The sequence below is a fragment of the Eleutherodactylus coqui genome, chromosome 6 (genome assembly GCF_035609145.1).
Source record: "Eleutherodactylus coqui strain aEleCoq1 chromosome 6, aEleCoq1.hap1, whole genome shotgun sequence".
NCBI classification, from domain to species: domain Eukaryota; kingdom Metazoa; phylum Chordata; class Amphibia; order Anura; family Eleutherodactylidae; genus Eleutherodactylus; species Eleutherodactylus coqui.
Window position 1 is genome coordinate 24362259 of NC_089842.1, and position 24921 is coordinate 24387179.

The following is a 24921-nucleotide window of genomic DNA, read 5'->3' on the forward strand; positions in this document are numbered from 1 at the left end:
AAGTTCAGATCACCTCCCAGGAGAATAGGGCCCTCTGCAAAATACTTCAGGGTCTCGAGCTGTCCTAGCAACCACGGCACCTGCCCCACATTGGGAGCGTACAGATTGGCGATTGTCACTTTTTGATTTTGAAGTTTACCTCTTAAAAAGAGGACTCTTCCCTCCTCGTCCGAATGTTGAGCCTCACACATAAAAGCTACCGAGTGGTGGAACAGAACAGAGACTCCCCTAACAGTGGATGTTGGATGCGTGCTGTGGTATGCCTGCCCAAACTGTTTCCCAGGGAGTGATAGCCGTCTATTTCCCCTGAAGTGGGTTTCCTGCAGAAAAGCAATTTTAGTTCCATACCTTCTCAGCAGCAGCGCTATGTGGTGCCTCTTGGATGGGGAGTTCAGTCCCTTCACATTCCACGAGGTCCATTTCAGTGGGTCGCTCATGTCAAGACGGTCGCTGGCAGGCCTAGCTTCGGAATACGCGGGAGAAAAGGAGACGTTAATCTCAGATGGGAGGAATCAGAAGCCCCCTCAATATGTAGGGGCGCTCACCCGGATGAACGAGACTGGTTGGTCAAGGGAGAGAGGTCTGGGACAGAAGACAACACTGGGGAGAGACTGGGCGGGTGAGGGGGAACACACTTGACAGAAACAAAATGGGTGAAAACTTTTGAATAGACCAAACAGAGAACGAATGGACGGACAAGTTAAGTTCCACTCTTTCCGTGAAGGGAGCTACAGGCTCTCATGGCTACTTGTCCGCCTAAATGTGAGAAAATAGGGGAAGGGAGGGGGGAAGGAAGATGTGAGGCGGGTTGGCCGGCCCTTATGGGTACAAAGACCGATCAACTATAGATAGCCTGAACCACAAGGGTCCAGCGGGGTCTTTTGAAAACAAACAGCCCCGAGGGAGGGTTGGGAAGACCCGTATCCCCTCCCGGGAAAGCTAAAGATTAGGTACAATCCAAGCAAAAGGGGCTATTAAACAATTGTCACAACTAAACAAAAAGCATCATCATAATTTGACAATACAACACCGTATCATCGACGACGGGGTCAAGCGGGAGCCAAAACCCGAATGTCAACTCGGCTTCGCACAGGCCCATTCAAAACCATGCGTAACAGTCCGTATGGGCCCAGCCTGTAAAAAAGGTACATATTAACATTATCAACCGAAGATTCAAGTGTCCTCATTATTGCAGGGGTCTTTTGCTTTCTTGCGCTTCCCCCTCGGAGATTTAGCGCTGGAAGCAGGTAGCCAAGCATCCGGCGGCGGGAGTTTTGGTAGGTCTGGGAACCCTGGAAGTGGGAGCCAACACGGCAGATCCAACGGGGGGATATCCAACAGGGGCCAGGCTTTATGCAGATCTTCTGGGGTACGGATGATAAGTCTGCGCCCTCCCACGGTAATCCCGAGCCCAAAAGGAAACAGCCAGGCATAACGCAGTTCTTTTGCCCTGAGGGCATCAAGCAGCGGGCGCAGGAGTCTCCTCTTGTACAGGGTGGAGGGAGCCAAGTCCTGAAAAAATTGCAGTGCGTGCTCACCATACTTTATCCCATTGTGCCTTCTCGCCGAGTTTAAAATGGCAAGGGTGTCTTGATGGGAGACCATTTTACAAATAATGTCTCTAGGTCGCTCGTTTACAGGAGGCGGGGGTCTGAGAGCCCTGTGAATGCGCTCAATCCCCATTTGAAGCGATTTCCCAGGACCCAGTAAAAGCTCAAAGATTTCAGCTCCTACCTTAAGGAGGGAGTCTGCCTCAAATGACTCGGGGAACCCCTTTATTCTCACATTGCACCTCCTGCTACGGTTCTCCAGGTCTTCTTGGGCTATCATGGCGCGGTTTAGGTGCTCATGTTGGTCTTTCAACACCTGCGTCACAGCACGGGCATGAGCTGTAATGGCGGAGGAAGAGGCCTCTAAATCTTCCACCCTGCGCCCCAGATGCTTCACATCCTCTTTAATTTTGGCAAGATCAGAAATTAGAGGCTTCAGGGCGTTAGCGAGGAGCTGCTTCATAAAGCCTTTGGATATAACTTCGTTGTCCTCTTCTTCATCAGAAGAGGACTCCCCTCCCGTCTCCTTACTGATTCCCGGCGCTGCACCCTCGTGGGACGGCGCCATCTTGGCCGGCTGGCGCGGGGACCGCGAGTCCCGTTCCTTCAGGAACCGCTGCATCCCTACTTGGTTCTTCTGCGCCCGAGGGGTGCTCAGCTGATCCCCGCTCCTCTCCTTCATCGGTTTCGGCATCTTAGCTGTCTATAGCTGCTGGAGGGACCCCGCAGGACTACCTTGCAGACAGAGCGCTTGACTCAGGCAGCCATCACGCTCGGAGGTCAGGCTCCGCCCCCTTACTTGCTTGGTGGGTTAGAGAATTTTGCATTGTCTGTTCGGGTATTAGGTGGTGTTCCCCGTCTCTGCTCTGGGGGGCTTATTATATGGGTCTCTTACTTCCTCTTCTTCCCCCTATCTTGCTGAGGAGCTTGAGGTGGGAGAGAGAAGGCAGAATGGCGGGTGGGGGGGGGGGGGAGGTCGCGCAGGAAAGAGGAACCGCAACAGTAGGGCCTTCAGGAGGCTTTCAGGGGTTCTGCTTGTCTTGATGAGCTGTGTGATTGAGTTCACAGCGATCTCTCGTACTCACTGCCGGTTCCTCCACCTCAGCCCCTCTCCAGGCTCTGGGCTGCCACTCGCCCCTTCGGTCTCCGTTTCGTCCAGGTCTGGGGTCTCTCCCTTCTGGTGCTGCTGCCTCCCCTCCTGCCTCTCCCTCCCCTGCAGGAGCGTTCTAGCTGCCTCTGTCGCCTGGCCGGGTAGAGCCACAGGCTGGTGAGTGACTCAGTGGCCGGTTTCTGCCGCGATCCGGCCGCCGCCGCAACTTCCGGTCGGCCGGGGCCGGCAAATTTAGCCCGGGGATCCGCCTTGTGATGTAGGCCGCGGCGGTGAAAATGCCGCTAGGAGGCCCAGAGGGGTCTCTTTTTAAAGCTCTTAAGAGCGCGGTGCCAGCGGTGCTATTTTTATCCCCGGATGGGGCCTCGTGTCGGCGGGATGTCCCTCAGAAGCGCTGCACACCCAGGAGCCTCCAAAATGGCGCCCGCTCCCGCTGTTGGCTAGGCCACGCCCCGCCCCGCCCCTTTTAAAGAGGGTCGCTGCCTAGCCGTGCCAACCCTCTGCAGTGTGTGCCTGCGGTTGCTCTGGCTGACACACTTCTAAATAGACATGAGGGTGGTGTGGCATGAGGGCAGCTGAAGGCTGCGCAGGGACACTTTGGTGTGCGCTGTGGGGGGGAGGGGGGCGGTTGGTCAGCATGTAACCCAGGAGAAGTGGCAGTGGAGTGTCATGCAGGCAGTGATTGTGCTTTGTTGGAGGTAGTGTGGTGCTTAGCAAAGGTATGCCATGCTAATGAGGGCTTTTCAGTAGTAAAATTTTTTGGGAGGGGGGGGGGCCCACTCTTGCCGGTATTGTGGCTTAATAGTGGGACCTGTGAACTTGAGATGCAGCCCAACATGTAGCCCCTCGCCTGCCCTATCCGTTGCTGTGCCGTTCCCATCACTTTCTTGAATTTCCCAGATTTTCACACAAGGAAACCTTAGCGAGCATCGGCGAAATACAAAAATGCTCGGGTCGCCCATTGACTTCATTGGGGTTCGTTACTCGAAACGAACCCTCGAGCATCGCGAAAAGTTCGTCCCGAGTAACGAGCACCCGAGCATTTTGGTGCTCGCTCATCTCTAGTAGCAAGTCATTTTGTATTTCACTTGTGCTATGGCTGTAGGGCACTGGTTCCCAACATATGGCTCTTTAACTATTGTAGATCTACATTCCCTACATGCCCTGACAACCTGGCAGAGGCATGTTGGGAGATCTAGTTTAACAATAACCGTAGAGAAAACTGTTGGAGCTCAGGGCCCTAAAGTCAAAGTGTTGAGGAAATACTAAAAAACATGGTGCTCATCCAAACCAGTAATGTTTGTACAGAAGTGTTCCCCAACTTGTAAAGGCCTCCAGCTGTTGCTAAACCATACCTTCACAAAAGGAAAAGTATTGGTGATGGTCTCTTATATATTCACTTTACTGCAACGTGAGGACAGGGAGTTCAGCTTGAGACACATGACAGTTTGGTCCCCATGGGGTGATGCCCAAGTTCTAAAGTTTATAGGGATTGAGAAAGTATATCCCCCAGTGAGAGGTGAAGACTCTTTAGAAGGAGAGTCGATCTGCCAGAGCAAGACTATTAATTGAGATGAGCGAGTATACTGACTAAGGGCAATTGCTCGATCGAGCATTGCCCTTAGTGAGTACCTGCCTGCTCGGGAGCAAAGAGTCGGCTGCTGGCGGCGGGCGGGGAGCTGCAGGAAAGAGCGGGCAGGAACAGGGGGGAGATCTCTCTTTCCCTCTCCCCCCCCGCTGACTGCCGCAACTCACCTGTCACCCGCGCCAGCAGCCGAACCTTTTCTCCCGAGCACGGAGATACTCGCTAAGGACAATGCTCGATCGAGCAATTGTCCTTAGCAAGTATGCTCGCTCATCTCTATTAATTAACCCAGCGGGTTTAAATGAGCAGTTGGATTTTGCATGCTTCATTTGAACCGTTGATCTGTTTTTGGACATCTGTAGTTGTTTGTTTCTATCTTCTGCCCGGCTGAGTATCAGTTATTGTGAGATACAGCAATTGTTGTATTACGGATGATCGCTGTCTCACACAGGTAACCTTCTGCTGATAACTACTTACCTGTTTTGGTTTATATTTGTTCACTAAAATAAATTGTAGTCACTTTCCAGATACTTATTTGATCTTTTTTTCACCTATGTATATTTCATTCTAGAGACGTTTTCACTGTTGCTCCTCCCCATTGTGGGCACCTCGCTACTGCTTTCCTATGTTGTTGCAGAGGAGCATGCATGGTGATCCTTCACTGTATGAGCATAGAAGGTGCCTGGACTCCATTCTGTTCATGTGCCTATTTACATAGAGATAGCCAGATGTTCCACTGGCTTCTCCTCATTCTGCTCGCACTGATCTTTAGGGACTCTGTGACGTAAGAACTCCAGCTCGCACGCAGGTATGAGAGCACTCTATCTGATTTTTGGTACCAGGGTGACACCAATACATCACCAGCTCTATGGGCATTTATTAATGGCAAGCCGCCTGATTATCAGAAAGAGCGAACAACTTGTATTATTGGAAAAAGTAGACAGTTGTCTGCAACTAATTCTACAGGGTGAATCTCTAAAACCAACCATTCCTCAGTAGTTTTGTAATTTTTGTCTGGTTCCCTATGAATATTGACCTGTATTTATTCCATATGTTGCCTAGAGCTTCAGCTGAAATGGTCCCTACAGCCAATGTTGGACTGCGGTGCCCAGGACCCACCAGTAAAATTCATTTTAGTACAGCTACATGCAAATATTATGTGATCTCTGTTCACAAATTCCCAGCCACCATGTTCACCATACACATCAATGGAAAGGTGGCTGCATTTGTGTGCTATTGGTTTGCATGTGACCTCACCATTAAGAAAGTTATTTGTGGTCCTGGGGGTCTGTAGTGGCGAGGGCATGCTGGGACTTACAGTTCCTTATTGAGGCAGAAGTGATGATGAGAATATGAAAGTAAAGGAATTTTAATTACCAAGTAAGAGAAGGGACATAAAAACATAGCATGTTAGGCCAAAAAAGACCTACGTCCATCAGGTATTAGTGTATCTGGACGCCACCAGAACCTAGGGATTTGACAGGAGGAACCCCCTGTCTCACCCCCAGCTCCCGATAGGGTCAAGGCACAAAGGTCCTAGCAGCATGTAGACTGATTTTAAGGGTCCCTGCAGGTTTAGGATGAAGCTTACTTCTTCATTTCGCCTTACATTATGTTAGCAGTGTAACATGGCAGCATTTTCACCAACTAATATAAGCCTAACAAGACAAACAACCCTCACCCTAAGGGCTCCTTTCCACTGGCGGGGTAATGGCACATTTTCAGTGAGATGTGAGAGTGCGAGCTCTCGCAGGAAAGTCCCACACATGTTGTTCAATGACAACCTTTCCACTAGCGATGTTTAAGGGCAAGCTGCGATGCCAGGATTACAAATGGCAGCAGGAGGATTGTTTCAGCGTTTTACATTTTTCTGTCGCCCATACAGTGCAATGGCAAAACAGATTCTCGCATCACAACGCAAAGCTTGCGATTTTGCAGCGCTGCGATACAATTTTAACATTGCGATTTTCTCACACAATATCGCTATCGACAGTGGAAAGGAGCCCTAAAGCAGCCGGGTCGGCTCAAATTAATGCACACGCTGCAGTCCTCTCCACAGCCTCTCCATCCCCCTCACTGTGAGCCAGCACTCCTACAGCCTTCCCCAGAGCCTCCCCGTTCCCTTTCCTGCGTAGAACCCACCGCGGCCGTCACTCCCTCACTGTCCGCCACCAATGTTGTCTGCTCCGACGTGCTGCCAGTGCTGGGAGGCGGTACGCCGGCTCTCTGTGTGTGCTCTTGCCGCTGTTGTGTGCCTGCTCCCGCCCTCCGACAATGTTAGAGTGACAAGGGCGTACACGGGCAGCCGCTCCCTATGGCAAGGTGACGTAGAACTGACCCGGAGGTGCCGCTGTTCAGTCCAAATCTACTACTAAGTGACAGGTCGGGGGGCCGGCTGGCAGGCAGCCCGGCGGACGCCGCTGCAGAATTCCTGCTGCATATCCCACTCTCCGCTTCCCTTGCACATGGGGCTGCGTGGCTGCAGCAGGGTCCGCTGTCACAATTTGGAAGGCAAACTGTTTTTCGCTGCTCTCTGCATTTTTAAATTCAACTTTACTGGGCTGCCAGGACCTGCTGCTTAACAAGCTGAGCAGCCAATGAGGTACAGGGGGCATCACCCCCCTGTCAATCAAGATACACTAATACCCGTCCATCAAGTTCAACCTATTACTCCCCCAAAGTTGATCCAGAAGAAGTCAAAAATCGTCAATGAGGTAGATGCCCATTTTCATCATTTAAGGGACTCTTTTATTGAATCCACCATCACTACGTCCTCATGCAGAGGGCCACACATGCTTTTCTCAGTATTAACTGCTAACTCTTGCTTGCCTCGTCCAAACTGTGTCTGTCCTGGAGGCTATCTCAGTAGCGTGCTGCCTGGCTCTCGCCCTGGAATAGTGACCCTTCCAACTCTGCCAACTGTGAGCCACTAATATTTGCTCTGGCAGTGCCAGGCCGCAGCAGTATTAAGAAGCTGCAATATGTTCAGTGGTGGAAGCCCTCACAACAACTTCAAGAAGATGGGGCACAGGAAAGGAAGGGAGGATACTGGACGGTCTATCAGTTCTCCTAGATCAGTCAGTTGGCTAGTTTCTTATATAGATTCATGGTGATGTTGTATGCTGCCTATCTGTATATAGTGTAGGTGGGCGGAATGCTGGGGACCCATTCCTTTTCAAGGCCCATTGTGGGATCCACCTGTTGCCCTGTGGGACAGTCCAATTCTGTCTTCAGCATCCAAGTACTTCTATATGCAATTCTGCATGCATATTGGTGAAGAGAAGACATCCATAACCCTCTGGTTCTGGGTTGGAACCTCTGGTGTTGTAGCCATGTAGACCGAGAGCATAGTCAAGGGTGAGCCAGGAGTCAGTAGCAGGTGGTCTCAATTTGCAGGTATAGAGGATCAGGTTAGAAAGAAGAGCTAGACAATTGGCAGGGAGCTCAATAATCACTCAGGGTGGAAGTGGCAGGGTGCTATCAAGAGAATCGCCCTGTATATACTGTAGTTGGTGAGTTTGTTGTAAGTTTTGTTTGTTGGTAAACTTACTTGCATCTAGACCCTAAAGTTGCAGTGTTGACCCATATTTTCTTATGCCAACTGTGCCCTTTGGCAAGATGTCCTAAGTGTATGGGACACCATACATGTCGCCACTTCTTGTTCTCTTCACACGGGAGACAAGGAAGGATAAGGCTGCTTTCACATCTGCGTTGGGGGTTTCGGTTTTCTGCTACGTTATGGAAGCAGGAAAGGAGAGTCCCCTGAATGAAGGGATCCATCTTATGGCATAACCGAACAGTGCCGAACGGTCATCATTGACTATAATGGGATCCATTTGGCTTTTGCTCAGCTGGCCAGCATTTTACCGGAAGAAAAAGTGATGCATGCAACGCTTTTCCTTCTCATATTTTGTGCCGGATCTGCGATGGAACCTCCAAATGGTATGAAACCACATTGACTGAAGATACGAGACTGCCCAGACGTGCGCCGGACGGTGTGAGGAGCGGGTTCCACTAATAAGAAGTTAAGCACAGTTACATTTTCATCAGCTACCCAAGCAATCACAGCCCAAATGGCAGAACCAGCTCTGCCCGGGAGACTTGCCAACTCTCTGGGGAGTGCAGGAAGACTTTCCTCTTTCCTGGAGCCTCCGGGGTGTTCCGGGAGAGTTGGGGAGGTTGTAGGTAATACAGAGCTGCAGCTTTATGTAGTCTGTAAATATAAGAGTGTTATTTACCCCGGGAGCATAAATCAGTTTACAGTCTCACGACTGAGCTGTTATTGCCCCCGGCCTTTGTCTTGAGGATATTGGCCTGATATTAACGCTGCCATTGTCTGCAAGTTACATAAGGAATACCAGCTGACATGACGTAACCGGGAACTAAATGGAGATTTACTGCAAGGAAGTCCAACCTGCTGACACCCACAGAGCCCTATATAATCCTGCACATCCCTGCACCAGCAGAAGACCACAGCTGAGACATCACACAGGTAGGTACCTGACACTAACCTATAACTCTTTATATCTATACAGAGCACTTCACAGTATTTTGTATCCATCACTTGTCATATTAGATACAGTGCAACCAACTCTTCACATTGCGAAGCTCAGGACAGATCTCCATCACTGACAGCAAGCAGAGGTCTTGCAAATGCTGTGTTTTCTAGCTAAATTCTGTCTTTTACAGGACGAAGGTGAAACCCCAGAACTGACCATGAGATCGGTCTCTGTGCTGCTGCTGGTGTCGCTGAGTGAGTATTTCTTCGTGTTTAGAGCGGATTCCCACTTTTCAGAACATTTCTGGTTTAATTCACAGAAAATTCTTGATTTATAGCTTTTGTAGTGATTTTTATGTTTATACTGTTTTATTACATTTTTGCAAATTTCATGTCATATCAAAGAGGTCTCGCAGGTCCGTATGATGAGGTACATGAGACAAAACGTTGACATAATTAACTTTAAACCATCACTAGTCGGTTACTGCCTTCTTCCTTGCTGATGTATAGTGTTGAACTAATTACTAACATACAATAGTGTGTGTGTGCCATGTACTGTGTTCAAAACTATATTGCTTTTTAGTTGTTTTATGTTGTTTTCTCTGTTTACCTACAAAGATACATTTAGAGGTCTATGTGGTGTCAGAGCGTCTGCTCCCCGCTGTCATGTGACCTCTGAGCCGTATTCTCTCTGTGTCCTCTAATCTGTGTACTTGTGATTTGGCTCCGTGTCCCATCACTGAGGCTGCTGGATCCATCTTACATATGGCGGTTCTGTTGCATGATTGGCTGCTATTTCTGCTAAAGGTGGAAGAAACACCGCAGTCCTGCAAATAGACCTGTGAATGACATTCTCAGTATCGCCCCCTGTAGTACAGCATGGGCATAGTGATAAAATGTATTTCATTCCACGAGGGCCGGACTTTGGGGTGTGCAACCTGTGTGATCCCATAGCCCCCTGCTGAAGGTGAAGCTATAGGTGACCCGGCACCCACGGCTTGTGCCCACTACAGATCTCACTATTTCCCATCTGGTTGTGATAGTTATATATTATATATCACTTTTATTACTGCAGGTTACTGATTGCAGGGAGATGTTATTTCATCACCATACACAATGTTCCTAATTATTACGCCATTTCTGTTTTCCCAGAGCGGACAGTAGGTGCAGGGATAGTTGTATCCTCAGTAGTTTGGTTACATTGTGGCTGTTATTACAAGTGGAAAGGCTGATAATGGGGAAATGGTGATGGAATTACCGTATATACTCGAGTATAAGCTGAGTCAATAGGTTTTACTACAAAAAACCTGTACAACTTATTGACTTGAGTATAAACCTAGCTATACTCGAGTATATACTAGGTAAAGAAAAAAATGTAATTCTCACCTCCCAGTCGGCATCTGTGTCCCCGGCGGTCCAGCAAGCTGCTTGAGAATTCTCCCTGCTGTCATCTCCCTGGCTCGGCTTTGAATTCCCCCAGCATCAGCACTGTGTAAGTAAGCGCTGTGATTGGATCGAGTGCCAGCCAATCACAGCCGGCGCTCGATAAACCAATCACAGCCATTCAGTGATGTCATCCACTGAATGGCTGTGAATGATTGAGCGCTGGCTGTGATTGGCTGGCATTCTCAAGCAGCTTGCCGCACCGCCGGGGAGACCATCGCGCTGGGAACACAGTCTCCGGCTGGGAGGTGAGTATTGCAGGTTTTTTGTTGTTTTTTTTAACCTCACTCAAGTATAAGTTGATGGGGGCTTTTTCAGCATAAAAAATGTGCTGAAAAAGTAGGCTTATACTCGAGTATATATGGTAGTTGTATTTTGAAATGAACACAATATGTCTTGTTCCAATTTATGATGAACCCAGTTTTTGAACACATAATGACATTTATCTCATTTCCATCATAAATCTTTTATTTGCTGCATGCAGGGATGATTTTACAATATGAGCTCCCCTTAAAACCAAGAGGTTGTGTTTCCATATAAAGTTACATATTGATATATTAGCCGTTCTTTGATATGATTTTAACAACTTTCTGATCTATTGAACTTGTACACTACTGGTCAAAAGTTCTAGAACACCTAACTTTTTCTAGTTTTTATTGATGTTTATGTGTTTTAATGTCTCAAATGTCCATTGAAATGATGATTTTTGACTCTTCAAAGCGGCCCCCTCTAGCTGATATAACAGGCTTACAGAATCGAGGCATTCATTCTATAGTTCGATTTTATTCAGAAATTTCATCCCCACATTGTTGTAGAAGTTCCCACAAATGTGCTGCACTTGTAGCTTGCTTTACTTTCACCCTTCTGTCCAATTTATCCCAAACAAGCTCAATGGGGTTTACGTCTGGAGACTGTACCAGTCATTCCATTCTTTGAAGCCTACCAGATGCTTCTTGTCTTCTTCAGTAGTTCTGATAGAACATAGAAATATGTTTTGGATGTTCCTGGGAACAGTCAGGGCCTGGCAAAATGTTACTGAAGAAACTTGAACATTTTACAAGGTAACAGTACACCAATGCAGGCAAGACAGAAGAAGGGAGGTCCGGGAGGAACCCAGGATGATGCCAGCCCTACAGTCCTTGTTATCTGTACGGAACTACTCCTGGAAGGTAGACTTTCTCTAAGGTTATGCTCAGGATGATCTAGGCTCTACAATCCTTGTGATCTGTATGGTAACGATCCTGAAGGGGAAGGGGCAAAATCTCCACAGACATTCATTTAACACAGTACCTCTGCACAGTGGTCTTGACTTTCTCTCACTCTCACTCTCTCTTTCTACTCTTCAACGGTTCCTGGCATTGGAGACCTCAAGAAATCGCTCTTCCTCTTCCATGACTCTTCACCACATGAGGGTTGAAGGTACCCCCATGTGGCTGACACTCCACTCCACTCTACTAGTGAAGATCATGAACCACTGACACACCCAAATCACTTATACTTATAGTTTCTAGCATATCACGTGACAGAACATGAATTGTTACATTTTCAGACATTTTCCAGCCACAAGCAGACATTAACTTTTCATTTGCTGCAGCTCTGCAATACGCATAACAGGAGATAAGACATTTTGCACCGTGCATCCATACAAAAGACATTACATGTATGAAATTTATGGAGGGGCCAGGAATATGTGTTCTGGGCCACTAGACCCCTTTTATCCAGTGTGCCAGTCATCGTGTGCAAGTTGCCAACTCTGTAACCAATAAAAGAGCCCCAGACTATTATGCTTCCTTCTCCATGCTTACAGTTGGTGTCACACTCAGGAAGCATTCCATCACCCACTCAATGGTGCACAAAAAACCCTACATGATGTACCAAAAATGTCAAATTTTGATTCATCAGTCTAGAAGACCCTCTTCCACTCTTCAGTAGTTATTGAAGATGCCGCTTGGCCCTGGCAAGTCTTTTTTATATATTACAATCTTAGCAGTGGCTTTCGTAGGCCGGAGTCACACAAATATATCTCAGAGCATGCCTGCTGAAAGATATGACTGTGTGGCATGCAGTTAGTACACAATGACATTGCATATTGGCTGCATACCGCTCATAGCCATGTACTATCTTAGTGTGTATGTGCATGTAATACATGCCAAGACAGAACCTCCTGTGATTTTTCTTTGTGCTTGTTTTTACACAAGTCATGTGAGCGGCAACATGGCTGCCTTTGGCAGATTGGTACAGCAAATTACATGCGCAAGACCCGTGCGCAGAATGCGCTGTACCCACACATTCGTGTGAGCCCGGCCTGCTGACAATGTACTTGCCAAACCTGCAGATTGAAGTCTTCTCTTCACAGTTGAAATTTAAACTTTTTCATCCATGACAAATACTGAAGCTTTATCATTACAGAGATTTATACAGGTAACCGTACCACCGGCATTGCCTGGAGAGGCCTTGGCAAAGGGGCGCACGCGTCCCCCAGGGGGGGAGATGGTAGTGTCACTATGACATCCCTAACAGCTACTCCACCATCTCCTCACCTGTGGACCCTGCGCCTCGGTCATTGCACATTATATGATATATTAAACAGTACTGCTGAAAAATACAACTTGTCCCACAAAAACAAGCCCTCATGCAGCTGCGTCGATTGCATAAATAAAGGGGTTACGGTTTTTTAAAAGGGGGAGGAAAAAACAATAATGGAAAAATGAGCTTGGTCACTAAGGGGCTAATAACGTGGAACAATCTTTTTTAGTAACTTTCCCCTTAACCAAGATCACCTGGAAGTCTAATTAACATACTGGTCTGAGATCTAAAAAAAACTAAAACCTAGATGCTCATTTTACTAAAATCCTATTAATATTTAACTTGCATAATACCTTATAACAGTGTGTAGCGGTATTATTTGGGCATCACATGGCGGTATTTCTTCAGGTGTCTAGGGGGGAAACAAGACTTCTTATTCCTGCTGATTTGTGCTTTGCAGGTGCTGCCGTCATACTGATCAATGTGCTTGCAGTGCTGACACCAACTACTGCGCCACCAACTACTGTGTCAACAACCCCTAGTGAGTATTATACATCATAACGGTCGCCTATCAATACTCTTATATGCTGTCTATTCTGTGATCGCTATTGCTGTGGCTCATCCAGTCTGCTCTGCTCCCCCCATCACCCAGAAATTACTTGCATGGAAAAAATAGAAACATTTTAGTCCGACTTCACATGGACAAGAAAATTGGGCAAGATTTGTGCGTTGCGAGACGCAGACATCTGACACTAATATGAACCCCATTCTTTTGAATGGGGTCATACACATGAGCGATGTTCTCCCACATGGCTCCACTATGCGATTCTATGTGAGAAACAACCCATGGCATGTTCTATCTTGCATTATCTCGCATTGTAGCCCCATAGTCCTCACCGGGGCCGACAGCAGCAGCGCCAGTCCCATTGAAAGCAATGGGAGAGACTCTGCGATCCTCTACCATGGCTGTCACTGCTGCGCCTGAGGATCCCTTCATCCCTGAAGTGATACGAGGCTGTTTTCACATGAGAACACCTCACATCCATGTGGATTTCACATGGTGGGGAGCACGATATGGGGGCGGGAGTCACAATACCATATCGCGCTCGCCCGTGTGAAGTTAGCTTAAGGCCGGCTTCAGATGAGCGTGATGGGCTCCCCCGCGGAATATTCCGCGGCGAAGCCCGTCACGGTGCCCCCCCCAGAGACCCCATACTTACCAGCGGAAGATAGCGTGAAGACGCTTCCCCACCCACCGCCACCGCGTCACGTGACGCGCCGGCCGTGTCATATGACGCAGCGGCGGTAGGCGGGAAAGCGTTTTCACGCTATCTTCCACTGTGTTACAGCGGGAGATAGCGTGAACGGACGGCTTCCATTGACTGCAATGGAAGCCGTCAGCGCGTACACCCGCGGCAAATAGAGCATGCCGCGGGTGAGGACGGGAGATTTCACGGTGCGGAATTCCGCGGTGGAATTCCGCATTGTGAGCATTGCGCTATTAGGTTCAATAGAACCCAATAGCAGCGGGCAACGCAGCGGATTTTCGCCGCGAATTACTTGGTGGAAATCCGTTCGTGGGAAGGAGGCCTTAGAGTGATCACACAAATCCAAAAGCAAGCCTGGAGGCGGACAGAATAATATCTGGAGTTTCCTGGAACCTGTAAAAATAAAAGGCAGAAATGCTGTGACTTCTATATCTTACTCACTGAGTAACAATATTATCAGTGACCCATCGTATCTTACTCATTGAGCCACTATGTAACAGTGAGTCACTACGTAGCTACTGCGCCACTTCATCTACCTCCGGCCACTTTCTCCCATCCGTTTTTACTATGATTACCCTGGCGTTTTGAACGCGCGGTAATCGCAGTATAACGCTCCCATTGTTTTTAATGAGACCCCGCAGACATGCGCTCGATCACGGTGTTTTCTAATGCAGCGATTTTCGACAGCTGTCTGCTCTGTTTTACAGCATTTAGCGCACCTCATCAATGATGGGGTGCGCTAAATCCCGCTGTCAGAGGCAGGAACATGCGGCCAAAAACTAAAGTAAAGTCACGGCAAAACGCCACGATCAAATTTGCGGATCGCATGTGTCCTTACATGAGTGGCCTTACTGAATAACTTTATAACCACCAAATCATCTGTCATCCAGGAAGTCATTACCACTGAGTCAGAGGCGTAACTTGAAGCTCCTGGTCCCCAATGCAAAACCTGTAAAGGGGCCCCCAACTATAATGCTTTATTCATAGTACTGGGCTCCCTCTATGGAGGAAATATCTTATGGGCCCCTAAGGCTCTTGGGCCTGAGTGCAACGGCATCCCCTATAGACATGCCCTGCACTGAGTCACTAGATCTTACTCACTGAGCCATCTACATGGTTCCCAGAAGGTCCTCTCTAATGGCTCTCACATCCTGATTACTATATATGCCTCCATGTGTATTCACCCCTCCCCCACTAACATTATTATAATTTTGCAGAGCCGTGCCCTAAGAACCAGACACGCACAAACTGCGGCAGCGCATGCCCAGAGACCTGCAACAAGAAACCTGGAATTTGTACCCTGCAATGTGTATCAGGATGTTTCTGTAACAAAGGCTACATGCGTCTAAATAATCAAACAAAGCAGTGCGTCCTTCCCAAGGATTGTCCTAAACAATAGAAGGCCCGGACCCCGCAGCCATCGCGGCGGCCATATTTGTAACCTCCTCCTTCTCTTATCGCTATCTGTGGCCGCATTCTGTATTTTTGTCACCTGACAATAAAAGAGTCACAATAATCTTCTGTGTTGTCTTCTGTACCCAGGACTGTGTTTACAGATGGGGCTGCCCTAGGCAGGGTCAGAATACGCCCCATTTAAGGTGGTATTTACAGGGGCCATTAAAAGTTGCACCCGAGAGTCTCTGGGTTCACACTGTGATTTACTTTATGCCCGGCCTTCCGTCCCAATATTCCCTCTGAATCCTCAAAGACAGCATTTACATCTAAGGTCTTCTGACGACTAGCGTTTTTTTTTATGCTGCGATATCGCTGTGTTTTTTTCAATGGGACTTTCTAATGTTAAAATCGCATCGCACAAAAATCGCAAAAGCACAAATTTGCGAATATTTTGTGCGATGCGATTTTAACATTAGGAAGTCCCATTGAAAAAACACAGCGATATCGTAGCATTAAAAAAATGCTAGCCGGTAAAAGCCTTGGGGGTGAAATAGGAAAACTTACTTTTATTGCAGTCCCAAGCAAACAAGACAACGTCCAATACAGTCCAATTACTGTACACCAGAATCCAGAGCCTGGTGACTGGAGATGTAAGTCGGGTACCGGTGTGGGCTCCGCAGGATACAGCAAAGCCACGGACAAGGAAAACGTCTCCGACACCAGTTCAGGCGCAAACCGAATTTTACTAAAGCCCTGTGGCCCACGTGACCACAAACAATAGGTAACCCAACAAAACTCACATACACTCAGCCAGATGGCTGAGGCCCTTGTGTTGTACAGCGCTGTACGCCCTAAGGGCTCATGTCCACGGGCAAAATAAGAATTAAAATCCGCAGCGGATTTTAACTCTTCTCCTGCCCGCGGATCCGCACCCCATAGGGATGCATTGACCACCCGCGGGGTAGATAAATACCTGCGGATGGTCAATAAAAGGGATTTTAAAAAAAATGGAGCATGAAAAAATCTGGACCCTGCTCCATTTTCATGCGGGTCTCCCGCGGGGAGACAAAAATCGGGATTTACTCACATGCTCCGTTTCTTCTCTTCGCGCGGCGCCATCTTCTCTCCGTCGCGGCCGGATCTTTTTTCTTCGGGACGGCGCATGCGCGGGGCACGTCACCGACGTCATCATGCGCATCCGCCGAGCCGAAGAAAAAAGATCCGGCCGCGACGCAGAGAAGATGACGCCGCAGCGAAGAGAAGAAACGGAGCGGATGGGAGGTGAGTTTATTCTCATTTATTGCTATTTTCAGCGCTCATGTCCGCGGGGCAGGAGGGACCCGCTGCAGATTCTCCATGGAGAATCTGCAGCGGATCTGATTTTCCCCGTGGACATGAGGCCTAAAGGGCGCTACTATAATAGACTATGCTTTTACCTAAATAAACTGGCCCCTCGCTACTAAGGAACAAAGGAAAGGGAGAGTGATCTGAGTACCGGCGGTGCAGCATAACAGCTTACAAACTTACCCACACTGACTCTATCCCCCAGACCAATACAATAAGGAATATGTATAAAGACCATGTATAGCCAGGTGAATGTTCTCCAGAAGGTTCTTACTGACAGCTGGATGTGGCCTGCCAGCCACTATGCCGATCCGGCTGAAGTGTGGCCTGACACGGTCCATAACCCTACCTAATCTAACTACAGGCCAAAACGCAGTCTCAAGTAACTTGGCGTCAAAATATGGTGTCTTGCGTGCACGTTGACCAGTCTGCTGTATGATCCGCCAGAGTCCAGACAGATGAGGGGCTCCTCCAGAAAAGTATGTGGTACCGCAGAGAGCCGTTACTCATCCAGTATTGTCCACACAATATTCAGTCTTGCTCCAGTTGTTCAGCAACGTCCCCGGCAGCAAGTCTTCTCCCATCCGGCGGGCATCTGGTGAGAATCTGAATCCGCTCCGCTGCAGCTCCAGTCCCCTCAGGACACTCCCCTCACTCAGGACACGACCTCCTTCCCTCTTCTGTAGCTCCACTCAGATGTCTCCCTTGACCAACTGTCCCCTCAGTGTACGCACGCTTTTTCATTTTTTCTCCTCCCGTGCGCACGCTGTAACCAGGCAACGGGTGCTCCAATCACAGGCTACCATGGTCCTGTCACCTCACAGCTTGACCATAATCTTTTTTGTAGAGCAGCGATCTCTTGCGGATGAATAATAAAACACACAGTAGTGGACTATTTACAGTAACAAGAACAATGTACACATATTGGAGGCTGTCTCACCCTCTCACAGAGATACCACTTATTCCTACAGGATTTCCATACTGCTTGGAATTTGCCACGGAAATTTCTGCTACGCACATACAGCAGCATTTCTGCCATGTGTAAACATACTCTAAGCTATCTAGAGGTACGCTGCCACGTGCAGAATGGGCTCAGTAGTAATAGTGACCACCCATACTGGCCCCATTAGTAATAGTGTCCCCCACAGTGGCCCCAGTAGTAATAGCGACTCCCACAGTGGCCTCAGTATACTGATAGTGGCCATCACAGTGGTCTTAGTAGTATTATTGTCCCCCACAGTGGCTCCAGTAGTAATAGCGACTCCCACAGTGGCCTCAGTATACTGATAGTGTCCATCACAGTGGCCCCAGTAGTAATAGTGACCTTCACAGTGGCCCCAGTAGTAATAGTGACCTCCACAGTGGCCCCAGTAGTAACAGTTGCCACCCACAATGACCTCAGTAGAAATAGTGTCCCCACAGTGGCCCTCAGTAGTAATAGTGACCCATATATCAGCCTCAGTAATAATAATGCCCCCAAAGTGGCCTCAGAAGAATTAGCGACTACACAATTACGCCAGTAGTAATAGTGACCCCCACAGTTGCCTCAGTAGTAATACTATTACAACTGGAGATGATATAGGGAACACTTACTAATAGTGCCCCCTATATCGAGCCCAGTAGTAACAGTGACCCCCCCCCCCACACACACACACACAGTAGCCCCAATAGTAATAGAGCTCTCATATAACTACCTCCTCCTGGCATTCAAAGCACTCCTGCAGGTAAAAAGTGTGTGAACCGCAGCGGCGCCTCCTCCATTCTCCCCATCTCCTGTGGAACTAAGAAGAAGAGGTCAGGGTAGGAGGGGGGGAAGATCCTGGATGCACACACTGACCTCAGTGTGTGCATTCGGCAAGGGTGCCGCAGAGTATACCCTGGCTGGTAATCACTTTAATGGTTAACAGACATCCTGAAAGCGGGACAAACGTCGGACAGTCGTCCTGAAAGCAGAACAAATGGCTGCCCCACTTGGGTCCTTGGGGAAAGCGGGACACAGGGACCCAAAATGGGACACAGAGTTCTAAAGCGGGACTGTCCCGCCTAAATCCTGCTTCAAAAAATTCCCGTTTACATCTGCCAAACACGTACAGTGGATGTCAACAAGGGGTTAAGGAACAAGCACTGATATTAAAAAGGTTCATAAAGAAAGGCTTTCCAAAAACATTAGTGGAAGATACATAACTAGTTGAATCCAATAATCGAGTGGAACACCTAGTACCGGCACAGAAAAAGTTACATAGAGACCCCCAAATCATCTTGAATCAGTTCAGCTTTATTACAACTTATTATACACTCTGCAATGAGCAGTCCAATATGGGATACATATAGGGTGTCTGCTGCAACTTCTGCAACACCCATTAGGGAGATATTGCAGGGAATGCCTCTCTACCGAAATATACGGCTGGAGTTGGGAGGGTGTAGTGCATGGACCTGTCACGGTGGCACTTACCAACTCCTGGTCCCAGAGGGAGTTACCACAGCAGAGAATAGGGTCAGTAGTCCTCAAGATGAGGGGGGGTAGTCGTAGAAATCATGTTGTGACGCCACCGTTCCCACACCATTAATCTATGCGGCGGAGTAATAACACAGAGACTTGTGTATCGTACCTCGAGTCCTCAAGAACGGTTGAGGCCCGGTAAAACTTTAGTTGCATTAAACTTTGTATATAACAAGTAGTTACAGGTACATTCACTTGTAGAAGTTACAGGCTGAAGCTCAGAGGTTGGGAGGAAAAACAAAGGGATAATACAGCCCTATAGTCCACGTTATCTATATGTCACCGGTCCTGAAAATTGGGTATACTCTGGAGGAGGTAAAAGGTAGGAGTCTCTGGCAGGCAATTACAGAAGAAAGGCTTAGCCTAAATACACCCCGTACAACTTCTGTGTGGGTGTCACAATCACGTACCTCTGTGTGGTGATCCTAATGGCGGACGGCCACACAGGAAAAATGATGCCTGTAGTGTGAACGGGTGCCTGGTATGGTCCGTCGCTCTATACAGAATTACTTGGGGAGGACTGCTCTCACTCTGGGGAATTTTTAGTGACTCACTTGTTCTCTCATGCGGTAAGGACGTCTCTCTTCTCTTCCATATTAGACATTAGAAAACCAGAGATGTCTCCCTGTGTCCCTGTGGTTTTTCCAGCGGATCGGGGAAGAGGGAAGATCCTCAGCTCCAACATGGGGAGCCTCTCCTTCTTCTCCATATTCAATGCAAGGAAGCTGAAGGTGCTTCCCTGCATCACTGTGGGCCCTCCAGCATCATGGGAAGATCATCAAAAACCTTTCCTGCTCTCAGACACTCACTTTTATAATACTCACTTGTACCTTATGACACAGTAGGAAAGATACATTCAGCAGCAGAGCTGTCAGGAAATTATTTTAGTGGAGTTAACCCCTCAGATGCTGTACCTGTGCAACTCACATACAGAAAGTTGACATGACAGATTTGCACAGTGCATTCACATAAGACAACGCATGTATGACAATTATGGAGGGGACCAGGATGACGTTCTGGGACACTACAAACTCCTTAAAAGAGATGAAACATAAGAACGGCCTGCTGGTGACCCCACTAGACAACAGTAATACTGCAGAGACCATGCATGACATTTAGAAGAACCTTTTGTCACTGATCAGAATAAGGTAGCTAATCTCTGCTGTAAGATAAGAAGAATCAAAAGATTTATTGTAACATAAGTGGAGAAACGTTCAAGATTAATCATCATACCTCGCTGCTCCAAGTATACTTATTGGATGTGGCTGCAGTATATTGGCCGTACCCTACAGGAGGTAAGCACTAGACTCAATAACACAGATGTAATGTAAAGAGTGTCCAGAACAGTGTCTGTCTGGATATTGGAGTCAGAGCACAAAAATGAGGAAACGCCAATTTCCACGATACCTATAGGGCACACAGCGGACAGCTTCCATGTAGGTCAAGATGGAGGAAGAAGAGAGATATCTCATAGCAATTGGAATCTGGATGTGAATGGAGTGAGTCCCAAGATCCTAGAGACAGAGAGAGCACTTCCCAATAGTTCTGTATATAGAGACCCATCATACATGTATCAATTCACAGTACAGGCTTTTCCTGTGCGGCCATCCAGAGTCCGGATCACCGCACAGAGGTACACTACTGAGTCACACCTACGCGTCTACTATGCAGAGTGTTTATTGTTTAAGCCTTCATGTAAATAATTGTTTGTCAGAGTGTCTGCGGAGTGACCCCTACCCCCTTCCCTCCTATGGAGTGCTCCCAGTCCAGGAGCGGCACCATACAGATAATGTGGACTGTGGGACTGGTTTCATCCTGTGTATCCTCCCTGAACTCTGTTCTACTTGCACTTTGAAGAATTGTACTTGCATTGTTGTGAATAACTGTTTTGCCTAAGTTACTTCAAGTAAAGTTATACCGGGCCCTAACCAGTCCTGGGGACCTGAGGTACTATACAAAAGTCTCTCTGTTCACTCCCCACCATGTAGCATACCGGTGTGTGGGAACAGTGGTGTCACAAGTGATAAGTACTACTACCCCCATCATCCCGTTTATTAGCATTTCCTATCCTAGGAGTGTTGAAGGTGGCCTGCAGTCCTGCTCCTGCCTTGGCTATGTCTCATTCATCTGGGACCAGAGCCTGGTAAGTGCTGCTGTGACAAACCAACACTTAACCCTCCCAGCTCTACACAGTAGTCAAGTGTCCGCGGTCATCCCTCGGGGGTGTTGCAATACCACGTTTCCATAAATTATGCGCTGTGGTTTATTTTCAGGGGATGTCTTATTTTGAATTGGGCGAGTGGCTGCAAGTGATGGCCATGGCTCAACCAATGAAAAAAAAACTCCCTCCCTCACACAGCAATGGCTGTGATTGGCTGAGCGGCTATGCTCAGTTAATTACAGTCATCGTTCTGTTGGGTAGGATCTTTTCAATTAGCTGAGCAGCAGCCATTGCTCATCGCCGCTCAGTCAATTCATACACTCAATGGGCGAAGCGATGGCTGTGATTGACTGAGCGGACGCGCTTAGCCAATCACAGCCATCACTGTGTGAAGGAGGGATTTTTGAATTGGCTGAGCTGCGACCAGCGCTCTCCGCCGCTCAATCAATTCATACAGCGAATGCAGGAAGTGATTGGCTGAGTGGGCGCTCAGCCAATCACAGTCATCGCTCGAAGAACTAATTACAACCATCACTTCCTGGAATTTATGAATCCCATCACCAGAAAGTGATTTTCTATGAGCTCCAAGGACTGCGGAAAACCATCCGGACCTGAACGAGCCGTCTAGGTAATGTATTATTATTATTTTTTTTATGTAGCTAGGGCTTATTTTGGGATAGGGCTTATATTTCAAGGCCCTTCCCCCCAAAAAATCAGGGTAGAGCTTATTATCAGGGTAGGTCTTACTTTCAGGGAAACACGGTATTAAAACTGGATTCACACGGGTGAGATAATGGTACAAGTTTTGTGTAATACAAGAAGCACAAAACTCGCAGGAACATACAGTGTATTATTTGTCTGTGTTTACATGGGTGATATATATCTTTCGCAGTGTGTCCTATGTTTGTGTGAGAATAGAGCATGCAGACGTGCGGTCTCCCATACAGCAGGAGAACGGGGGGTCCATGTACTGTGCGATGTGAGCCATGTCTGAGAATTATATTCTACATACAGATCCTCCAGCCAGAAGATCTAAACGAGCTGTTAGAAACAATGATATAAAGAGAGAATAAATAATATAATTAACTCTTTATAAACCCGTCTATTTTCACCCCTTGTTTTCAGGTATAGTCTGTCTCTGCTATAATCATCCGTTCCTCAGCGCTGCCATCTTGTGGATTTCTCTGGTAGGACTTAAAGGGGTTGTCCCGCGCCGAAACGTTTTTTTTTTTTTTCAACCCCCCCCCGCCCCCCCGTTCGGCGCGAGACAACCCCGATGCAGGGACTTAAAAAAAAAACAGCACAGCGTTTACCTGAATCCCCGCGCTCCGGTGACTTCTATACTTACCGGTGAAGATGGCCACCGGGATCTTCTTCCTCCGTGGACCGCAGCTCTTCTGTGCGGTCCATTGCCGATTCCAGCCTCCTGATTGGCTGGAATCGGCACGTGACGGGGCGGAGCTACACGGAGCCGGCATCCTGCACGAGAGGCTCCATTGAAGAAAGCAGAAGACCCGGACTGCGCAAGCGCGGCTAATTTGGCCATCGGAGGCCGAAAAGTAGTCGGCACCATGGAGACGAGGACGCTAGCAACGGAGCAGGTAAGTAAAAAACTTTTGATAACTTCTGTATGGCTCATAATTAATGCACAATGTACATTACAAAGTGCATTAATATGGCCATACAGAAGTGTATAGACCCACTTGCTGCCGCGGGACAACCCCTTTAATAGTAAAATCATTACTTTATAACAAGAACACTGAGGACACCTGCTGGTCAGCAAGTAAATTAAAAATACACAAAGAATCCTTACAATACAATGTAGAGCCTCTGCCAAAAATTTCCCAATAAACACAGAGAAAGAGGAAAGGGTGAATAATGTCCAATTTAAAAGATAACTTACTAAGATAAGACTAAAATATATGGTGCCTCAACAAATCACTATGATATATAGCATTAGCAAAATCCAGACTGTAAAACAGACATTGATAATTGTCCCATGTGTCACACCAATAGCAATATCAGCAAATTACGAAAAAGGAGCGCGATTGCACACCAGGCGCGTCACTTACTGGTAACCGGGTGACACCAGAGCCGAGGAAGATGCGTCCATGATGCCTCGCACCTCCATGTGAAGCAGTGAGGGAATCATCAAAGAATCACTGAATGCAGAGATTACATGATAACAACCCGCAAAAAAGCGCATTCCCTGGCTGGTATTCCCATCCTCCAGCCGGCTCACCACAGAAGACAGACATGGGAAGGATAAAAGCTAGCAACTCCCCCCCCCCATCAACAATATTATAGGAAGCCCTAGAAATTCAGTCTGTCATTTAACCCTTCAGGTTCCATAGTGTGCCAGGTATAGATCCAATATGTCTCTCTGCGCCGCAATAGACAATCACAATCACCTCCATGTTTGGGCAGGGGCATTAAATCAAAACCCATAAATTTGGTGTTATTAATCAAATTAGCATTAACACTGAGCAATCGAAGCGTCGCTTTGGTGTCGTGTATCATGAACATGCTCCTAACATGCAATAAAGCCAGCTCCATTGAAAGCAATGTGCTGTCAGCAAGCCCTGCGCTCATTTTCGGGGAAGTGCTTAAAATATAAGCCCTTCCCTGAAAACCATCCTAAAAATGTGTAAAAAAAAAAAAAAAAAATCTATACTTCCCTCTCTGCAGCTGCTTGAGCTCAGCCGCGTCCAACCGCCTCTTCTCCTGCACTGCTATGAGGAGCTTTAAGCAGGTGGGGATTTAAAATCCCCGCCTGCTGAAAGGGCTGCCTCTAATTGGCTGAGCACTGCGACTAATCAGAGGCTGCTCTCAGCTATTGAATGACAGTGAGAGCTGCCTCTGATTGGTCCCTGCGCTCAGTCAATCAGAGGCAGCACTCACCCATTCATGAATTCAGCTGTGGCAGAGGATCGCGATCTTCACTATATGTTCTCAATGGGGACAGCGCTGCTGCCGCTGGCCCCATTAAGTGCAAGGTGAAACCCCTGGATGCAATAGCATCCAGTGGTTGCACATACACAAAACGCCGCTTTGCTGCAGTTACATGCATTCTGCGAGCCGCTGGCCTATAATTTTCGCCACATGCATTTGTGCGCATGAAAAATTTGCACATGTGACCGCTGCCATTGAAAAGCATTGGTTCTATATGGATGCGAACCGCAAACACAACCGACAGGCGCGTACAAACGCCCGTGTGACTGAGACCTAAATTACAATTCCTGCATATAGTGTTGTTATCAGAATTGTCTCTTTAGCAGCTGAAGAGTAACGATAAGTACAGCCACTTATACATTAGAAGACGCCCTCTGCGGTATCTTATGTTAGTAAACCCTCTCCATAGGTTGTACAGTCATAGCTGTTAGTAAGTAGTAGCAGGTACCTACCTGTGTGATGTCTCAGCTGTGGTCTGCTGCTGGTGCAGGTATGTGCAGGATTATATAGGGCTCAGTGGGTATCAGCAGATTGTACATCATCCTTGCAGTAAGGGCTCAGTCACATGGGCGTTTTTACGTGTCTATAAAT

At 47.8% G+C, this 24921-nt stretch overlaps 1 protein-coding gene and 1 long non-coding RNA gene across 2 annotated transcripts in view; both read left to right on the forward strand.

The window, feature by feature from the left end:
- LOC136631961 (short-chain collagen C4-like) overlaps positions 1-24921 on the forward strand; it is a 471326-nt gene that overhangs the window by 119045 nt on the left and 327360 nt on the right. The gene's annotated exons all lie outside the window — the stretch shown is intronic.
- On the forward strand, positions 8648-15492 carry LOC136572016 (uncharacterized). The gene is made up of 4 exons (XR_010785737.1): positions 8648-8735; positions 8933-8996; positions 13171-13251; positions 15196-15492. It is a non-coding gene; the product is annotated as an uncharacterized lncRNA (long non-coding RNA).